Source organism: Suricata suricatta, chromosome X (assembly GCF_006229205.1).
Source record: "Suricata suricatta isolate VVHF042 chromosome X, meerkat_22Aug2017_6uvM2_HiC, whole genome shotgun sequence".
NCBI classification, from domain to species: Eukaryota; Metazoa; Chordata; class Mammalia; order Carnivora; family Herpestidae; genus Suricata; species Suricata suricatta.
Window position 1 is genome coordinate 46,966,764 of NC_043717.1, and position 20,775 is coordinate 46,987,538.

A 20,775-nucleotide genomic window follows, 5' to 3' on the forward strand; every position below is an offset into this window, starting at 1 on the left:
AACAGATTTCTGCATGTTGATTTTATATCCTGTGACTTTGGTGAATTCATGTATTACTTCTAGCAGGTTTTGGTGGAGTCTTCTGGATTTTCCACATAGAGTAACATGTCATCTGCAAATAGTGAAAGTTTGACTTCCTCTTTGCCAAATTGTATGTCTTTTATTTTTTTGTTGTTGTCCTATTGTTGAGGCTAAGTCTTCCAGTACTACATTAAATAGTAATGGGTATTCTTTCTTGTTCTTGATGGTCATAAAAGGGTCTCATTTTTTCCCTATTGAGGATGATATTATCTGTGCGGTTTTCATATATCACCATTATGATATTGAGATATGTTCCCTCTATCCTTACTTGTTGAGAGTGTTTATCAAGAAAGGATGCTGTATTTTGTCAAATGCTTTTTCTGCATCTATTGACATGATTATCTGGTTCTTATCCTTTCTTTTATTAATGTGGTGTATCACGTCGATGGACTTGTGAATATTGAACCAGCCCTGCAACTCAAGGATACTCAGTTCATCATGGCGAATAATTACTTTAATGTACTTGAATTCGATTTGCTAATATTTTGTTGAGGGTTTTTTTTTTTTTTGCATCCATGTTTGTCAGTGATATTGGCCTGTAATTTTCCTTTACACTGGGGTCTTTGATTTTAGGTCTTTGGTTTTGATTCATAGAGTTTGGACATTTTCCTTCCCTTTATATTTTTTGGAATAATTTAATTTAATTTGGTATTAACTCTTCTTTAAACACTGGGTAGAATTCCTCTGGGAAGCTGTCTGGCACAGTACTCTTGTTTGTCTGCAGATCTTTAACTTCAGATTAAATTCCTTTTCTGGCTATGGGTTCTTTTCAAATTTTCTATATCTTCTTGTTTAGGTTTTGGTAGTGTATGAGTGTCTAGGAATTTATCCACTTCTTTCATATTGTCCAGTTGGTCAGTATGTAATTTTTCATAGTATTCTCTTATAATTGTATTTTTATGGTTGATTATGATCTCTCCAGTTTCATTCGTTATTTTCTCTATTTGAATCCTTTCTCTTTTATTTTCACTAAGTCTGGCTGGGGGTTCACTAATTTTGGTAATTCTTTCAAGGAACCAGCCTTTGATTTTGTTGATTTATTCTACTGTCTTTGTTTGTTTGTTTGATTCTATGTCTTCTATATCTGCCTTAATCTTTATTTTCCTTCTTCTTCTGGCTTTAGGCTTTACTTCCTGTTCCTTTTCTAGTTGCTTTATGTGTAAGGTTACATTGTGTATTTGGGCCTTTCTTGCTTCTTAAGATAGGTCTGAATTGCAGTATACTTTCTTCCCAGGGCTGCCTTTGTTGTATCCCAAAGGGTTTGGACTGTCGTCCAAAATCTCGTCCATTTTAATTTTCATTAGCTTCCATAAATTTTTTTAAACTTTTTCTTTAATTTCCTGGTTAACCCATTCATTCCTAGTAGGATGTTCTATAACCTCCATGTATTTGAGGGCTTTACATTTTTTTCTTGTGGTTGACTACGAGTATAACAGCATTATGATCCAAAAATATGCAGTGTATGACTTTGATATTTTTTTACTTTTTGAATGATAATTTGTGCCACAGTATGTGGTCTATTCTGGAGAATGCTCCATGTGGAGTGGAGAAGGATGTACATTCTGCTGGTTTGGGATAAAATGTTCCGAATTTACCTCTTATGTCCATCTGGTCCAGTGCATTAAAAGCCATTTTTTTCCTTATTGATTTGCTGCTTAGATGATGTGTGCATTGCTGTAAGTGGAATATTAAAGTCTCCTACAATAATGGTATTATTATCGATCAGCTTTGTTATGTTTGTTATTGATTTATATATTTAGGTTTTAAGTTTGGGGCATAAATATTTATAATTGCTAGATCTTCTTAATGTATAGATCCTTTAACTATGATATAATGCCGTTCTTCATCCCTTGTTACAGTGTTGTTTTAAGGTCTGGTTTGTCTGATATTAGCATGGCTACTCTGGCTTTCTTTTGATGTCCATAGCATGATAGATGGTTCTACATTCCCTCACTTTAAATCTGCAGGGGGGGTTAGGTCTAAAATGAGCCTCTTATAGTCAGCATATACATTTTTTTAACCATTCTGATACCCTATGTCTTTGATTGGAGCATTTATTCCATTTACATTGGGAGTGATTATTGAAAGATACGAATTTTTGTCGTTGTGTTATCTGTAGATGTTGTGTTTGTGGTGAAGTCCTCGGGTCCATTTTAGTCTGTGTTACTTTTGGTCCTTTTGGCTTTGTTTTGTTTTTGTTTTTGTTTTGTTTTGTTTTCTGCACTCAAAACTCCCCTGTAACATTACTTGCAAGGCTGGTTTAGTGGTCACAAACTCCTGTAGTTTTTATTTGTGTGGGAAACTCATTATCTCTCCTTTTAACATAAATAATAACCTTGCTGGATAAAGGATTCTTGCCTGAGTATTTTTCCCATTTAGTATGTTGAATATATCCTACCACTCATTTTTGGTTGCTAAGTTTTATGAACAGATCTAATGTGAATCTGATTTGTCCTCCCTTATAGGTTAAAGACTTCTGTCATAGCTGCTTTCATGATCCTTTCCCTATATGTGTGGTTTGAGAATTTGACTGTGATATGTCTTGTTGATTGTCAGCTTTTGTTGAATTTAATGGAAGTTCTCTGTGCTTCTTGGATTTTGATGTCTGTGACTCCTCTCCAGATTAAGGAAGTTTTCAGCTATAATTTTCTCTCTCTTCATCTTCTAAGATTCATATAATCCAAATGTTATTCTTCTTAAATAAGTCATTGAGTTCACTAAGTCTGAAATCATGATCTCTGGCCTTTGTATTCCTCATATTTTCAGCTTCATTATTTTCCATAATTTTATCTTCTATGTCACAGAATCCCTACTCTGACTTATCCATCTTCTCCATCATAGCATCCATTCAAGATTGCACCTCTGTTAGAGCATATTTAGTTTTGCCCTGACTAGAATGTAGTTCTTTTCTCTCTGCAGAAAGGAATTCTCTGGTGTCTTCTATTTTTTTCAGCCACAGCTAGTATTCTTATAATTTTGGTTTTAAATTCTATTTCAGACACCTTACTTATATCTGTGCTGATTAAATCCCTGGCCGAGATTTATTGTCTGTTCTCTCTTTTGGTGTGAGTTTCTCCATCTCATCATTTTGTACAGAAAAGAAAAGAGCAAAGAAAGAATAGAAATGAAAAGAAAAAGAAACACAAATATAAAAACAGAAATAAAGAAAAAACAAAAAACAACAAACAAACAAACCAGAAAACCAAAAATCCAGATTCTTGGTGTGTTTTGGTCTGCTTTTTTTTTTTTTGAGAGAGACATAGATAGTGTGAGCAGGGGAGGGTAAGAGAGAGACACACACACAGAATCTGAACCAGGCTCCAGGCTCTGAGCTGTCAGCACAGAGCCCAATGCGGGGCTCGAACCCACGAACTGTGAGATCATGACCTGAGTTGAAGCCGGATGCTCAACTGACTGAGCCACCCAGGCACCCCAGGTCTGCTTGTTAAAAGAATCTAGATCCAACAATAAAATAAAATAAAATAAAATAAAATAAAATAAAATAAAATAAAATAAAATAAAAAATACAAAGAAACAAAAACAACAAAAGAAAAAAGAAAAGAATATATATATATAATATATGTATTATATATATATAATAGTAAAAAGTAAAACAAAAAGAAATTGAAAAATAGGAAAATAAATGAAAAAAAAAAGAATAAAAGTAAAACAGAAGTTAGATCCTATTTCCTTTACAGCTAAAGCTTTGCAACCCTATGCTCCATAGACTTGGTGCAAGGGAATTGTTTGTGCTGGTTCTGGGGGGAAAGAGGACTCTTCTCTGCTGATTCTCAGACTGACTTGTTTATGCGCAAATGTGCTTCCAGGGTGCAGGCGGGGCGGGGCTTGGTTTAATTAGCTCCAGCTTCCACTAGTTGGCACTGTTTTGCTCCCTGAAGGCTTTCAGCTTTGAAGGCTTTGCCCTATTTTATAGCTCTTGAGCTGAGTGTTTGCACCCCATATTCTTCAGGGAACTCTCAGAGAAGAGCAATTAATCACTCCTCTTGTGTCCCTGATTTCCCTCAGAGCCCAATATTCACCCGGCCTGTGTCCTGGCTTTTTATCTCAGGAGCATGACTTCGTTTCAAAATTCCAAATTTTAGGGTTTCCAGGGGTGAGGATCCACGCTGCTCCTCTGGTATCTGGGAGAGGGATTCACCAGGTTTTTTGCTGTACCATTTGCACTGAGTGAGGAGGGAGTGACACAACTGTGCAGTTGTTCAGAGTTTATGTCGAAACAGAGCAGAAAACCAGTACCACTGCTTGTAGTCCTCAGCCAGGAGTCCCCTCTCATGCCTGGAAACAGCAGAACACACCAGCACAGTCTTTATTCTTACCCAATGGACTGTTGAACTATGCTGTTACCTGGGATTTTACCCCACTTCACCATTTGAGCACTTTTAAGCCAGGTAATTCCCCCATGGTAGTGGGCTGCTGAAAGTTCAAATTTTGTGCTCCACTGCTTAAGCTACTTCGCGATAGCCCAAGTAAGCTGGGCCCAGAGAAGTACCTCCCCACTTAAACTCACAGCACCTCCTACCTTCCAAATGATGGTACCAAGACATGTAGTAGTCTTGCAGTTTTTGTTCATTCAAACCTCCAGTTGGTTTCTTTGACGTTCATAATGATTTGATAACTATCTACCTTTGTTCAAGGAATGAGACAAGCTTAGGCTCTCCCTAGTCCTCCACCATCATAACTCACTCTGAATTTCTTTATACAACACAGTGGAAAAGACAAAGAAAATAACACTTTAGTAGTAAAAAACGCATAGAACATATTTTAAGTGCAATAGGAATTCAGATAAAAGTGTTCTGAATTCAAATTTTATCTTAATCAGTCCATGTTTTCCTCATGAAAGATAATACTTAAGGTAGGTCTTGTAGATTGTCTAATTAGAGAAAAAAGGAATGAGTAACCTGTCTCTTAATCTGTTTCTTCATTTGTCAAACAGAGATGATGTTATCCCCTTCTCTCCTATAACATTGCTATGGTAGACTAAGGTGGCATATGTAAAAATATTTGGTAAATTAAAAAGAATTAAGGACTGGCTGGGCTTACAAAAGAATGAAATGCCTTTGGCTAGAAATTTACTACACTCATCCTACAAAGAGGAAAAAAATTAAAAGAAATAGCTAGCTCAAAGCCCAGATTCCTATTTTATGGATGAAAAATATCCAGGTTGTTACAAGATTACCACGGTTTTTAGGCATGACAAAATGGTGGTTTTTTTGTATAGGTTGTTTATTGATATTGTGCCAGCCAAGAGGAGGAAAGGCCAGACTCACAGAAGGCTTTCCATTTAGAAGAAAGCAACACTAATGATCCATACTAGTGTTACATCTTCCTGAATTTTGTCTTATATCACGGAAACCCTTATTAGTTCAGTAATCCCAGTTAATCTACAAAGATAATGTAATTATATTTAATTTTGTAAGGCACACAACAGTAATCTAATTGGGTGTCAATTTTTCAATAAATTTTGTTTCTGCACAAAAAAAGCACTAAACAATGTAAGCTGTTAATAAAACTTGCTAAGGAATGAAAGTGTGAGTGCATGTGATTGATGTGTGTACATAGAACTAAGAGTGAAGGTATGGTTTTAAGGATGGACAACTCCACAACTATTAACTCAGAGAGTTATAAAATCTCAGAACAAAGAGGGACCTCAAAGGTCATGTAATCTAACCCCATCTGGTGCTTGTTTAAAAGGAAGCTGGAGAAAATGGTCCGGTATCTCCTAAGGAAACTGAATCGTGTCTTTACATAGTCACTCATCTCTCAAATTTTGTTAATTTAGAAAACAATGCCACAGATGTTTTCATGAATCTTATAAATTGACGTGAATTCATAGTTTCTTTTAAAGTTTTTAATGATGTTGACTGAAGTAAAGTGTTACATGTATTTCAATACATACTCTTCCTTTTTCATCTAATTACTATATTTCAAAACTATGGCAATTGAACAATTGGAAGGCAATTTGCTTAGATGAGTTTATTGTTTCTGAATTGTTCTCCTGAAAGAAAATTCCAGGGTCTTTGTATTCCCAAACTAAGAACACTGATTCCTTGGGAAGATGCTCTAACCCAAAGTACAGTAAATAGAGAGAAGGGTAATAGTTTTATCCTTCAGCTCACTTATTCTGGATGTGAATCTGTATCTAATACCAATTTATCTCAGGTAATACCACCCCAGTAACTTTAATCAAGTTGGACTTTATAGTAGGTAAGTATTTCAAGGCAGTTCTCAGTATAAATGGCTTAATTCCAAAGGTAATGTTAGTCATTTTTCTAGAACTCTAAACATACTTGCCAAGGAAACAACAAAATTATAGTGATAGTTAACCGAAACATGAAAGTAATTATCCTTATATGAGAAAACATAAGTGCCAAATTTTTCTTCTTTTTAAATTTCAATTATTTATTTATTTATTTATTTATTTTTATTTAAAAACAAGTTAGTTAACATAGTGTAGTCTTGACTTCAGGAGAACAACCCAGTGGTACATCTCTTTCATATGACACCCAGTGCTTATCTCATTAATTCCCATTACCCATTTTACACATCCCCCCAATCCATTCCCCCTCCAGCCACCCTCAGTTTGTTTTCTGGATTTATGAGTCACTTATAGCTTGCATCCTCTCTGTTTTTATCTAAAATTTTCGAGGGAGGAGCCAAGATGACGGAGAGGAAGGGAGCTCTGTAAACTTCGACTGCCCCATCTATCTTACTGAGAAGGATATTACTCTCATCTGCAAGAGTGAAAGGAGAAAATACAGACTACTGAAAGAAGACAACCTCAAAGATTCCTTTCACTTTTCGTAGATGACATGATACTCTACATGGAAAACCCAATCGACTCCACCAGAAGCCTTCTAGAACTGATCAATGAATTCAGTAAAGTTGCAGGATACAAAATGAATGTACAGAAATCGGTTGCATTCCTATACACTAATAATGAAACAGCGGAAAGTTAAATCAAGAAACTAATCCCATTCACAATTGCACGAAAAACCATAAAATACCTAGGAGAAAACCTAACCAAGGATGTAAAAGACCTATATGATGAAAACTACAGAAAACTTATGAAAGAGATTGAAGACACTAAGAAATGGAAAAACATTCCATGTTCATGGATCAGAAGAATAAACATTGTGAAAATGTCATTATTACCCAAAGCAATCTACACATTCAATGCAATCCCCATCGAAATTGCACCAGCGTTCTTCTCAAAGCTAGAACAAGCTATCCTCAAATTTGTATGGGACCACAAAAGACCCCGAACAGCCAAAGTTATATTGAAGAAGAAAACTAAAACGGGAGACATCACAATCCCAAACTTTCACCTCTACTACAAAGCTGTCATCATCAAGACAGTATGGTATTGGCACAAAAACAGACACATAGACCAATGGAATAGAATAGAGAACCCAGAACTGGGCTCATAAACATATGGCCAATTAATTTTTGACAAAGCATGAAAGAGTATCCGTTGGAAAAAAGACTGCCTCTTTAGCAGGTGGTGCTGAGAGAACTGGACAGCAACATGCAGAAGAGTGAAACTAGACCACTTTCTTACCCCACACACAAAAATAAACTCAAAATGGCTGAAGGACCCGAATGTGAGACAGGAAACCATCAAAACCCTCGAGGAGAAAGTAGGAAACAACCTCCTTGACCTCAACTGCAGCAATTTCCTACTCAACACATCCTCAAAGACAAGGGAAATGAAAGCAAAACTGAACACTTGGGACCTCATCAAGATAAAAAGCTTCTGCACTGCAAAGGAAACAATCAAGAAAACTAATAGGCACCAGACAGAATGCGAAAAGGTAGTTGCAAATGACATATCAGATAAAGGGCTAGTATCCAAAATCTACAAGGAACTCACCAAACTCCACACCCAAAAAACAAATAACCCAGTGAATAAATGGACAAAAGACATAAACAGACACTTCTCCAAAGAGGACATTGAGATGGCTGACAGGCATATGAAACGATGCTCAGTGTCACTCATCATCAGGGAAATTCAAATCAAAACCACACTGAGATATCACCTCACGCCAGTCAGAGTGGCTAAAATGAACAAATCAAGGGACTATAGATGCTGGCAAGGGTGTGTAGAGATGGGCACCCTCCTACATTGTTGGTGGAAATGTAAACTGGTGCAGCTGCTCTGGAAAATAGTATGGAGGTTCCTCAAAAAACTATCGATAGAACTCCCCTATGACCCAGCAATAGCACTGCTAGGGATTTACTCAAAGGATACAGAAGTGCTGATGCATAGGGGCACATGTACCCCAATGTTCATATATACAATGGAGTATTACATGGCAATGAGAAAGAATGAAATCTGGCCATTTGTAGCAAAGTGGATGGACCTCAATGGTGTCATGCTAAGCGAATTAAGTCAGGTAGAGAAGGACAGATACCAAAATTTGCACTCATAGGTCTAACAGAACAGGAAAAACCTAATGGGGGACCATGGGGGAGGGGAAGAGGGAAAGAGAGTTGGGGAGAGAGAGGGATGCAAAACCTGAGAGACTATTGAATACTGAAAACGAACTGAGGGCTGAAGGGGGAGGGGGAGGGGTAAAAGAGGTGGTGGTGATGGAGGAGGGCACTTGTGGGGAAGAGCACCGGGTGTTATATGGAAACCAATGTGACAATAAACTTTTAAAAAATAAATAAATAAATAAAATAAAATTTTCCCTTCCCCTATACAATTATATTGGCTTTCTCAAGTTGCACATATGAGTGAAATCTAATGATATCTATCTCTCTCTCTAACTGGTTTATTTCACATTGCATAATGCCCTATATTTCCATCTATTTTGTAGCAAATGGCAAGATTTCATTCTTTATCATCACTGATTAGCATTCTACACACACACACATATAAATACAGCTATATAGATATAAATATACATATAGATATGTATAGATATATAAAACAGCTACTTATCCATTTTGGCTCTTTCCATAGTTTAGCTATTGTTAACAGAACTGCAATTAGCATTGGGATGTATGCTTCCCTTTGAATCAGCATTTTTGTACCCTTTGCATAAACACCTAGTTGTGCAATTGCTGGGTTGTAGGGTAGCTCTGTTTTTCATTTTTTGGGGACCTCCATATTGTTTTCCAGAGTGGCTGCACCAATTTGCATCCCCACCAACAGTGCAAAAGGGTTCCCCTTTCTCTGCAGACTCACTAACATCTGTTGTTTCCTGAGTTGTTAATTTTAGCCATTCTGAAAGGTCTGAGGTGTTTTCTCATTATGGTTTTGATTTGTATTTACCTGATGATGAGTGATGTTGACTATCTTTTCATGTGTATGTTACCCATCTGGATGTCTTTGGAAAAGTGTCTGTTCATGTCTTCTGTCCATTTATTGACTGTATTCTTTGTTTTTCGTGTGTTGAGTTTGGTAAATTCTTTATGGATTTGGATGCCAATCCTTTATCTGATATGTCATTTGCAAATGTCTTCTCCAATTCATTTTGTTTCCTTTTAATTTTGTTGTTTGTTCCCTTCACTGTGCATAAGTTTTTTATCTTGACGAGGTGACAAAAGTTCATTTTTGCTTGTATTACCTTGCCTGCAGATCCAAGCTAAGAAGTTACATACCTAGGCTAAAGAGATTTCTCCTGTGGGGCTTTAATAGTGTCCTGTCCCACACTTAGGTCTTTCATCCATTTTGAATTTATTTTTGTGTAGGGTGTAAGAAAGTGGTATCATTTCATTCTTCTGCATGTCACTGTCCAGTCCTCCCAGCACCATTTTATAATGAGATTATCTTTTTTCCATTGGATTCTCATTCCTCCCTCAATGGAGATTAGCTGGCCATATATTTGTGGGTCCATTTTGAATTCTCTTTTTTTTAAATTTAAGAGAAGGGGAGAGAGAGAGAGAGAGAGAGAGAGAGAGAGAGAGAGAGAGAGAGAGAGAGAGAGTGAGCAGGGGAGGGTCAGAAAGAGAGGGAGATACAGAATCTGAAGCAGAAGTTAGGCTCTGAGCTGTCAGCACAGAGCCTGATGAGCTTGAACTCATGAACCATGAGATCATGACCTGATCAGCCACATAACCGACTGAGCCACCTAGGCTCCCACTGAGTTCTCTATTGTATTCAATTAACTTATGTGTCTGTTTTTATGTCAATACCATATGGTGTTGATGATTACAACTTTGTCATACAGCTTAATGTCTGGAATTGTGATACCTCCAGGTTTGGTTTTCTGTTTCTATATTACATTGGCTATTTGGGATTTTTGTGGTTCCATAAAAATTTTAGATTGTTATATAAAAGGGACTGCATTGAATGTGTAGATTGCTTTGGGTAACAACATTTTAACAATATTTCTTCTTCCAATCCATGAGCATGGAATATTTTCCCATATTTTTGTGTCTCCTTCAATTTATTTCACAAATTTTATATAGTTTTCAGCATAAAGATCTTTTACCTTTTTGGTTGGGCTTATTCTTAATTATCTTATTGTTTTTGTGCAGTTATAAATGAGATTGTTTCCTTGATATATTTTCTGCTGCTTCATTATTGGAATATAGAAATACAACCAATTTCTGCACATTGATTTTATGTCCTGTAACTTTGCAGAATTCATGTATCAGCAGTTTTGTGGTGGAACCTTTCATGTTTTCCATGTAGAGTATCATACCATTTGTGCAGAGTGAAAGCTTGACTTTTTCCGTGCCAATTTGGATGCATTTTGTTTCGTTTCATTGTCTTACTGCTGAGGCTAGGACTTTCAGTATTATGTTGAACAACAGTAGTGAGAGTGACCATTCTTGTCATGTTCCTTATCTTTTGTGAAAGCTCTCAGCTTTGTTCCATTGAGGCTGATATTAGCTGTGTGCCTTTCATATATGGCTTTTATGATGTTGAGGTATGTTCCTTCTATCCCTACTTTCTTGAGGGTTTTTATACAAAAAGGATGCTGTATTTGTCCAGTGTTTTTCCTGCATCTATTGAGATCATATGGTTTTTATGCTTTCTTTTATTAATGTGGTGTATCATGTTGATTGGTATGTATTTAAACAGGCTTATTGCCCAGGAATAAATCCTATTTGATCATGCTGAATAATTCTTCTAATGTACTAGTGAATTCAATTTACTGTTATCTTGTTGAGAATATTTTCATCCAGGCTCATCAGGGATATTGGCCTATAATTCTCCTTTTCATTGTGGTTTTTGTATGGTTTTGGAAACAAGGTGATGCTGGCTTGAGTTTGGAAGCTTTCCTTACATTTTTAATTTTTGGAATAGTTTGAGGAGAATAGGTATTAACTCTTCAAATGTCTGGTAGAATTCCCCTAGGAAGCCATCTGACTTAGGACTCTTATTTGCTGGGGGGGGGGGGTTGATAACAATTTCAATTTATTTTCTGGTTAAGGGCCTGTCCAAATTTTCTATTTCTTCCTGTTTGAGTGTTGGTAGTTTCTTAGTGTCTAGGAATTTGTCCATTTCTTCCAGATTGTCCAGTTTCTTGGCATATACTTTTTCATGGTATTTTCTTCTGGTGGTTTGTATTTCTGTGATGTTGGTTCTGATCTCACTTTGCTAACGCGATTTTATCTACTTGGTCCTTTATTTTTTCTCTTTGAGAAATCAGTCTAGGGGTATAAATTTCATATACTCTTTTTTTTAAATCTTTTATTTGTTTTTTGATACAGAAAGAGACAGAGCATGAGAGGGGAATGGGCAGAGTGAGAAGGAGACACAGAACTGGAAGCAGGCTCCAGGCTCTGAGCTGTCAGCACAGAGCCTGACGCAGGGCTGGAACTCACGAACGTGAGATCTGACCTGAGCCAAAGTCGGAGGCTTAACCGACTGAGCCACCCAGGCACCCCTATATACTCTTTTAAAAAGTCAGCTCTTAGTTTCATTGATCTGTTCTAATTTATTTATTTATTTATTTATTTATTTATTTATTTATTTATTTGCTTTTTACTGAGATTCTATATTGTTTATTTCTCCTCTAATCTTTATTATTTCCATTCTTCTGCTGGATTTGGGCTTTACTTGATGGTATTTTTCTATCTCCTTTAGGTATGTTTAGGTTGTGTATTTCCGACCTTTTTTGATTCTTGAGATAGGCCTCAGATGCAATATATTTTCCTCCTAGGTCTGCCTTTGCTACACACCCAAAGGTTTGGATTGTTGTGTTTTCATTTTTATTTGCTCCCATCTATTTTTAAGTTTCTTCTCTAAAGTCCTGGTTATCCCACTGATAGCTTCCCACATTTGTTTGTTGTGATTAATTTCAGGTTTCATAGCATTGTAATCTGAAAATATGCATGGTATGATCTCAATATATTTATACATTTTGAAGGCTGATTTGTGACCTATTATGAGGTCTATTCTAGAGGATGTTCATGTGTATTTGAAAAGAATGTGTATTCTTTTGCTTTAGGATGAAATACTCTGTATATATCAGTTAAGTCTATCTGGTCCAGTGTATCTCTGAAAGTTGTTTCCTTGTTGATTGTCTGCTTAATTGATCTTTCCATTGCTGTAAATGGGGTACTAAATTCTCCTACAATTATGGTATTATTATCAATGAGTTTCTTTATGTTTGTTACTAATTGATTTATATAATTAGATGCTATCAAGTTGAGGACATAAATATTTACAATTGTTAGATCTTCTTGATGGATAGATCACTTAATTATGATCTAATGCCCTTCTTAATCTCTTGTTACAGTCCGTGTTTTGAAATCTACTTTGCCTGATATATGTATGACAATTACATCTTTCTCTTGATGTCCATTAGCATCATAGATGGTTCTCCATCTCTTAATTTTCAATCTATAAGTGTCCTCAGATCTAATACGAGTCTTTTATAAGCAACATATAAATCGATCTTGATTTGTTTGTTTGTTTGTTTTCATTCATTCTGATACCCTATGTCTTTTGATTAGGGCAGTTATCCAATTTACATTCAGAGTGATTATTGAAAGGTATGAATTTAATACCATTGTATTATCTGTAGGTTTCATGTTTGCAATGATGTTCTCTGGTCCTTTGTAGTCGTTGCTGCTTTCCATTCACAGAGTCCCCCTTAGAATCTCTTGCAGGGCTGGTTTAGTGGTCATGAATTCCTTTAGTTTTATTTGTCTGGGAAAGTCCTTATCTCTTTTTCTATTCTGAATCAGAGTCTTGCTGGATAAAGGATTCTTGGCTGCATATTTTTCCTAATCAGTACATTGTATATCTCATGCAATTCCCTTCTGGCCTGCCAACTTTCAGGGTACAGGTCTGCTACTAACCTTATGTATCTACTCTTGTAGGTTAAGGATGTTTTGTCCCTAAGTGCTTTCAGGATTTTCTCTCTATCTTTGTATTTTCCCAGTTTCACTATGATATATCATGGTGTTGACCTATTTTTTTGTTGATTTTGAAGGGAGTTCCCCATGCCTCTTGGACTTGGATGCCTGTTTCCTTCCTATCATTAAGGAAGTTCTCAGCTATAATTTGTTCAAATAAACCTTCTGCCACCTTTTCCCACTCTTCTTCTGGGACTCCTCTGATATGGATATTTTTTCATTTCATGAAATCACTTAGTTCTCTAACTCTCCCCTCATGATATTGTAATTTCCCTTCCTTCTTTTCTTCAGTTTCATTATTTTCCATAATTTCATCATATATTTCACCTATTATCTCCTCTGATTCTTCAGTCCTGATTCTTCTGTCACTGTATCTAGTTTATTTTGCATCGCACTTATAGCATTTTAAAATTCATCATGACTAGTTCTAATGTCTTTGATCTCTGAAGCAAGGATTTTTATGTTGTCTTCTATGCTTTTTTCAAGCCAAGCTAGTAGTCTTATGACTGTTTTTCTAAATTCTTATTGAGATATATTGTTTATATTAGCTTTGATTTCTTCTTGACCCTTCTTTTGAGGAGGTCTTGTAATTTTAGTTAATGTATTGTTCATGTTTTAGACGCTTGATATGTGTCCTTCCCCTGAGAGTACAACTATATTAAAAAGGCTTCATACACTGGTCTAGGGCCTGGCACTCCAGTGTTTCTGGCGTATGCTGCATGCACTCTGTTACTGCATTTAGGTGTCTTTATACAAATGCTCAGTCCTCTGAAGAGCTTCCCCTTGCTTGCATTGGTGGAGTGTTTGTAACTTTAAGTTTTCTTTTCTTTGTTGACATAACCGTGGGGGGGGGGCAGCTGAAGGTGATGAAAGCCTGATTCAATAAAAAGAGAAAAAGGAAAGGGGAGGAAAAAAACCAAAAACTATAAGACTAATTACAGAGCAATAGAAAGGGAAATAAAGAATAAAACGAGAAAAAATGGAGAAATATTAGAATAAAAAAATCCTGATGAAAGAAAATATACATATAGAATAAGAATTGACAAAGAACAATTCAAAATTATAAGCCATATTGCAAAAGGAAAAAGAGAAGATTGAGGAAAGAAAGAGAAAAATATTTTAAATTTTTTTCTATTTTTGCATGGAGCTGGTGATTATATTTGTTTGGAGGAGAGGCCAGCTGAGTTGGGTCATTCAATCTTGGTCTAGTAAATAAGGAGTTGCCAGGCACAGAGCGTCAGGGTTTGTTGCAGGTGTGCTGCTCTCTGAAGCCCCACTATGTTGGTGTTGGGGACAAAATGGCATCACGCATCTCTCTTCCCTGACGAAGTATCTCAACTCACAGTATTCAGGCAGCCTTCGCAGAATAATGAGGGTGGTCAGCTTGCTGTGCTTCACAGTTTTACTGTGCCTTCTTGGCACTTGACTGGGATTTGAAAATCAACGTCTTTAAGGACCCGGTAAGAGGCAGCTCCTCTCTCCTGTTCTGGAGTAAGACTCTCCACTCTGTAGATAAAAGGCCTTTGACTGGCACCTACAAGATTTTCTGTCTTTGGTGGAGGCCAATAAGCCTCTTATAGAATTCTGGGAAGGGGAATATTCTCTCCCAGTACACTTCAGAGATCACTATACTGTGCTACGCACTTTGGGGCAGGCTCCCCCCTCTCCAGAAGCAGGCACCACAGCTCCGCTATGGAGGAAGTCGCACATTTCTGAAACCTCTGAGTTTCAGCTCCAAAGGCTGTTTTCAAAGAAAAATCTGGCATTCTCCGTACTTCTTGTTCCCCTGTCCATGGTCCTGAGATGTTATCCTCCTGTGCTAACTCAATGCTGCCCTTTCAAAACCTCTTCTTTTTCTCCCCCTTTTGTTTCTCCACATAAAGGGCGCCCTCCCTTCTGTGGGCGTGCTCTTTTATCTCCACCAAGTCACATACACACACCTTGATCTTGCCAAGCTGTCTCCTTCCAACTGTGGCGATCTTTCTGCTGCTCCACAGATCAATTTCCTGGTTGTTCCAAGTGACCAGACCTCAATACAGCTGTTTGAGGGAACAGGAAAATCCCAGTCCTACTACTCTGCCATATTAACTCTCTCTCTCTCTCTCCCAATTTTAACTTGGTTGTTTGCTTGATAAGTTATTGGTGTGGTGTTGAGTCTGATAAGTTATTTATAGATTTTGGATACTAAACCTTTATCCGATATGTCATTTGCAAACATCGACTCCTATCATAGACTGCCTTTTACTTTTGTTGATTGTCTCCTTCATTGTTCAGAAGATTTTTATCTTGATGAAGTCCAAATATTTACTTTTGTTTCCCTTGCTTTCGATGACATGCATAGTAAGAAGTTGCTATGACCAAGGTCAAAGCGATAGTTGTCTGTGTTCTCATCTACGATTTTGATAGTTTTCTGTGTCAAATTTAGGTCTCATCCATTTTGAATTTATTTTTGTGTGTGGTGCATGAAGGTGGTCCAATTTTATTTTTCTTCATGTCACTGCCCAGTTTTCCAAAGTCCATTTGTTGAGGAGACTGCCTTTATTCCATTGGATATTCTTTCCTGCTTTGTTGAAGACGAGTTGACATATAGTTGTGGTTCCATTTCTGGGTTTACTCTGCTGTTCCATTGATCTATGTGTCTGTTTTTGTCCCAGGATCATACTGTCTTGATGATGACAGCTTTGTAATGTAGCTTGAAATCCATAATCAGGGGCGCCTGGGTGGCTCAGTTGGTTAAGCCTCCGGCTTCGGCTCAGGTCAGATCTCATATTTGTGGGTTTGAGCCCCGTGTCAGGCTGTGTGCTGACAGCTAGCTCAGAGCCTGGAGCCTGCTTCCAGTTCTGTGTCTCCTTCTCTCTCTGTCCCTCCCCCTCTCATGATCTGTCTCTCTCTGTATCAAAAATAAATAAAAAACATTAAAAAAATAGAAAAAAGAGATCCAGAATCATAATGCTTCCAGTTTGGTTTTTCATTTTCAGAAATTCTTTGGCTATCCAGGGACTGTTTTGATTGTATACAAACTTTAGGATTATTTGGTCTAGCACTGCTAAAATGCTGGTGGTATTTTGACAGTGGTTGCATTAAATATATACAGTTCTTTGTGAAGTATAGAGATTTTAACAATATTTGTTGTTCCAATCCGGAAGCATGGAATGCTGTTCCATTTTTTGTGTCTTCCTCAATTTCTTTCATGAGCATTCTAGAGTTGTCAGAACACATATCTTTTACCTCCTTAGTTATGATTATTCACAGATACCTTATTGATTTTGGTGCAATTGCAAATAGGATATATTCATTGATTTCTTTTTCTGATGGCTTGTTATTGGTGTATAGAAATACAACAGATTTCTGCATGCTGATTTTATATCCTAAAATATTGCTAAATTCATATATTACTTTTAGCAATTTTGGGGGGCATCTTTTGGGTTTTCTACATATAATATCATACCATCTGCACAAAGTGAAACTTTAACTTCTTCCTTGGCGATTTGCATATGCTGTATTTATCTTTATTGTCTTATTGTTGCTACACTTTACAATACTATGTTAAGTAGTAATGATGAAAGTGTACCTCCTTATCTTCTTCCTGATCATGGGAGAAATGATCTCAGTTTTTCCCCAATGAAAATGATCTTAGCTTTGAGACTTTCACATATGGCCTTATCATGTTGAGGTATACTCCCTCTTTCCCTAGTTTTTTGAGAGTGTTTATCAAGAATGAATGCTGTATTTTGTGAAATGCTCTTTCTGCATCTATTGACAGGATCATATGGTTATTATCTTTTCTTCTTTTAATACTGTGTAGTAGCACGTTGTTTGATTTGGAAATATTGAGCCAGTCCCACAGCACAGGAATAAGACCCACATGAGCATGGTATATAATTCTTTTAATATTTTGTTGAATTCCATTTGCTCTTTCTTGATGAGAATCTCTGCATTTATTTTCTTCAAGGATATTGGCCTGTAGTTCTCCTTGTTAGTCTACTTTTTATTTTTTAATTTTTTAATATATAGTTCATTGTCAAATTGGTTTCCATATAACACCCAGTGCTCTTCCCCACAAGGGCCCTCCTCTATGACCATCACACCCTCCCCCTCCCCCTTCAGCCTTCAGTTCGTTTTCAGTATTCAGGAGTCTCTCATGATTTGCCTCTCTCACACTCCCTAATCTTTTCCTCCATTCCCCTCCCCATGGATTTCTAAGATTTCTCCTGTTAGACCTATGAGTGAAAACATATGGTATCTGTCCTTCTCTGCCTGACTTATTACACTTAATATGACACCCTCAAGGTCCATCCACATTGCTACAAATGCCCAGACTTCATTCTTTCTCATTGCCCAGTAGTAGTCCATTATATATACATATATACCACACATACCACATCTTCTTGAAACTTTCATCAGTTGATGGACATTTAGGCTTTTTCTATGATTTGGCTATTGTTGAATGGGCTACTATGAACATTGGGGTACATGTGCCTCTATGCATCAGTACTTCTGTATCCTTTGGGTGATTTATTCACAGAAGTGGTATTGCTTGGTCATAGGGGAGTTCTATTGATAGTTTTTTGAGGAGCTTCCATGCTGTTTTCCAGAGTGGCAGCACAAGATTACATTCCCACCAACACTGTAGAAGGGTGCCATTTTCTCCACATCCTCGCCAGCATTTGTCATCTCCTAATTTGTTCATTTTAGCCACTCTGGCTGGCATGAGGTGGTATCTCACTGTGGTTTTGATTTGTATTTCCCTGATGATGAGTGACGCTGAGCATCCTTTCATGTGTCTGCTGGGCATCTGGATGACTTCTTTGGAGAACTGTCTATTCATGTCTTCTTGCCCATTTCTTCACTGGATTATTCATTTTTCGGGTATGGAGTTTGGTGAGTTCCTTGCAGATTTTGGATACTAGCCCTTTATCTGATATGTCATTTGCAATTATCTTTTCCCATTCCGTTGGATGCCTATTAGTTTACTTGATTGTTTCCTTTGCAGTACGGACGCTTTTTATCTTGATGAGGTCCCAATAGTTCATTTTTGTTCTTGATTCCCTTGCCTCTGGGGATGTGTCGAGTAGGAAATTGCTGTGGTTGAGGTAATGTAGGCTATTTCCTGCTTTCTCCTCGAAGGTTTTGATGGTTTCCTGTCTCAAATGCAGGTCCTTCCTCCATTTTGAGTTTATTTTTGTGTATGGTAGAAGAGAGTGTTCTAGATTCATTTTTCTGCATGTTGCTGTCCAGTTCTCCCACCACCACCTGCTGATGAAGCTGTCTTTATTCCTTTGGATACTCTTTCCTGCATTGTCAAAGATTAATTGGCCATACATTGTGGGCCCAGTTCTGGGTTCTCTATTCTACTCTATTGGTCAATGTGTCTGTTTTTGTGCCAATACCATACAGTCTTAGTGATAACAGCTTTGTGGTAGAGGCTAAAGTCTGGGATTGTGATGCGTCCCGTTTTGGTTTTCTTCTTCACAATTACATTGGCTATTCGGGGTCTTTCATGGTTCCATACGAATTTTGGGATAGTTTATCCTAGCTTTGAGAAGAATGCTGGTGCAATTTTGACTGGGATTGCACTGAATGTGTAGATTGCTTTGGGTAAAAATGACATTTTAACAATGTTTATTCTTCCTATCCAAGAGCATGGAATGTTTTTCCGTTTCTTTGTGTCTTCTTGAATTTCTTTTATAATTTCCTATAGTTTTCATCATACAAGTCTTTTATATCCTTGGCTAGGTTTTTTCCTAGGTATTTTATGGTTTTTCATGCAATTCTGAATGGTATCAGTTTCTTGATTTTTATTTCTGTTGCTTCATTATTGGTGTATAAAGACAACTGATTTCTGTACATTGATTTTGTACCCTGCGACTTTGCTGAATTCATGGATTAGTTCTAGCAGTCTTTCAGTGGAGTCTGTAGGGTTTTCCAAGTGAAGTATCATGACATCTGAGATAAGTGAAAGTTTGACTTCATCTTTGCCAATTCTGATGCGTCTTATTTCCTTCTGTTTTCTGATTGCTGATGCTAGGACTTCCAGCACTATGTTCAACAACAGTGGTGAAAGTGGACACGCCTATCATATTCCTGATCTCAGGAACAAAGCTCTCAGTTTTTCCCCCATTAAGGATGATATTAGCTGTGGGCTTTTTATAAATGTCTGTTATGATGTTTAAGTAAGTTCCTTCTATCCTGACTTCCTCAAGGGTTTTAATTAAGAAACGATGCTATATTTTGTCAAATGTTTTTTTCTGCATCTATAGACAGGATCATATGGTTTTTATCCTTTCTTTTGTTATTGTGATATATCACACTGATGGATTTGTGAATATTGAAGCAGCCCTGTAACCCAGGAATGAATCCCACTTGATCATGATGGATAATTCTTTTTATATGAGGTTCAATTTGATTTCCTAGTCTCTAGTTGAGTATTTTTGCATCTGTATTCATTACGGATATTGGCCTTTAATTCTCTTTTTTTGTTGGGTCTCTGTCGTATTTGGGAATCAAAGTGATGCTGGCTTTGTAGAATAAATTTGGAATTTTTTCTTCTATTTCTATTTTTTGGAATAGCTTAAGAAGGATGGGTATTACCTCTGCTCTAAAGGTCTGGTAGAATTCTCCTGGGAATCCATCTGGCCCTGGCCCCTTATTCATTGGAAGATTTTTGATAACTGATTCAATTTCTTCACTGTTATGGGTCTGTTCAGATTTTGATTTTCCTCCCATTTTACATTTGGTACTGAACGTATGTGTAGTAATTTATCCATTTCTTCTAGATTGTCATGTTTGTTGGCATATAATTTTTCATAGTAATCTCTGATGAATGCTTGTATTTCTAAGGAGTTGTTTGTAATAGTTCCATTTTCATTCATAACTTTGTCTGTTTGGATGTTCTCTTTTTTCTTTCAGAGGAGCCTGGCTAGAGGTTATCAATTTTGTTTATTTTCTCAAAAAAACCAACTCTTGGATTCATTGATCTGATCAAGTGGGTATTTTTTTTTTGGATTCTATATTGTTTATTTCTGTCCTGAACTTTATTATTTCTCTTATTCTGCTGGATTTGCCATGCTCTTGCTGCTCCCCTTCTAGTTCCTTTTGGTTCTCTGTTAGATTTTGAATTTGTGTCTTTTCTATTTGTTCAAATAGGCTTGTATTGCAATATACTTTCCTCTTAGGACTGCCTTTGCTGAGTCCCAGAGAATTTGGATTGTTGTATTTTCATTTGCATTTGTTTCCATATCTTTTTTAATTTCTGCTTTGATTGCCTAATTGGCCCAATCATTATTTAGTAGGGTGGCTTTTAAACTCCATATTTTTTGAGGTTTTCCAGACTTTTTCCTGTGATTGATTTCA

At 36.9% G+C, this 20,775-nt stretch overlaps 1 protein-coding gene and 1 pseudogene across 1 annotated transcript in view; both read left to right on the forward strand.

Annotated features, from left to right (window-relative positions):
- ZC3H12B (zinc finger CCCH-type containing 12B) overlaps positions 1-20,775 on the forward strand; it is a 276,426-nt gene that overhangs the window by 153,317 nt on the left and 102,334 nt on the right. The window lies entirely within an intron of this gene.
- LOC115284057 lies at positions 5,154-5,403 on the forward strand (annotated as a pseudogene).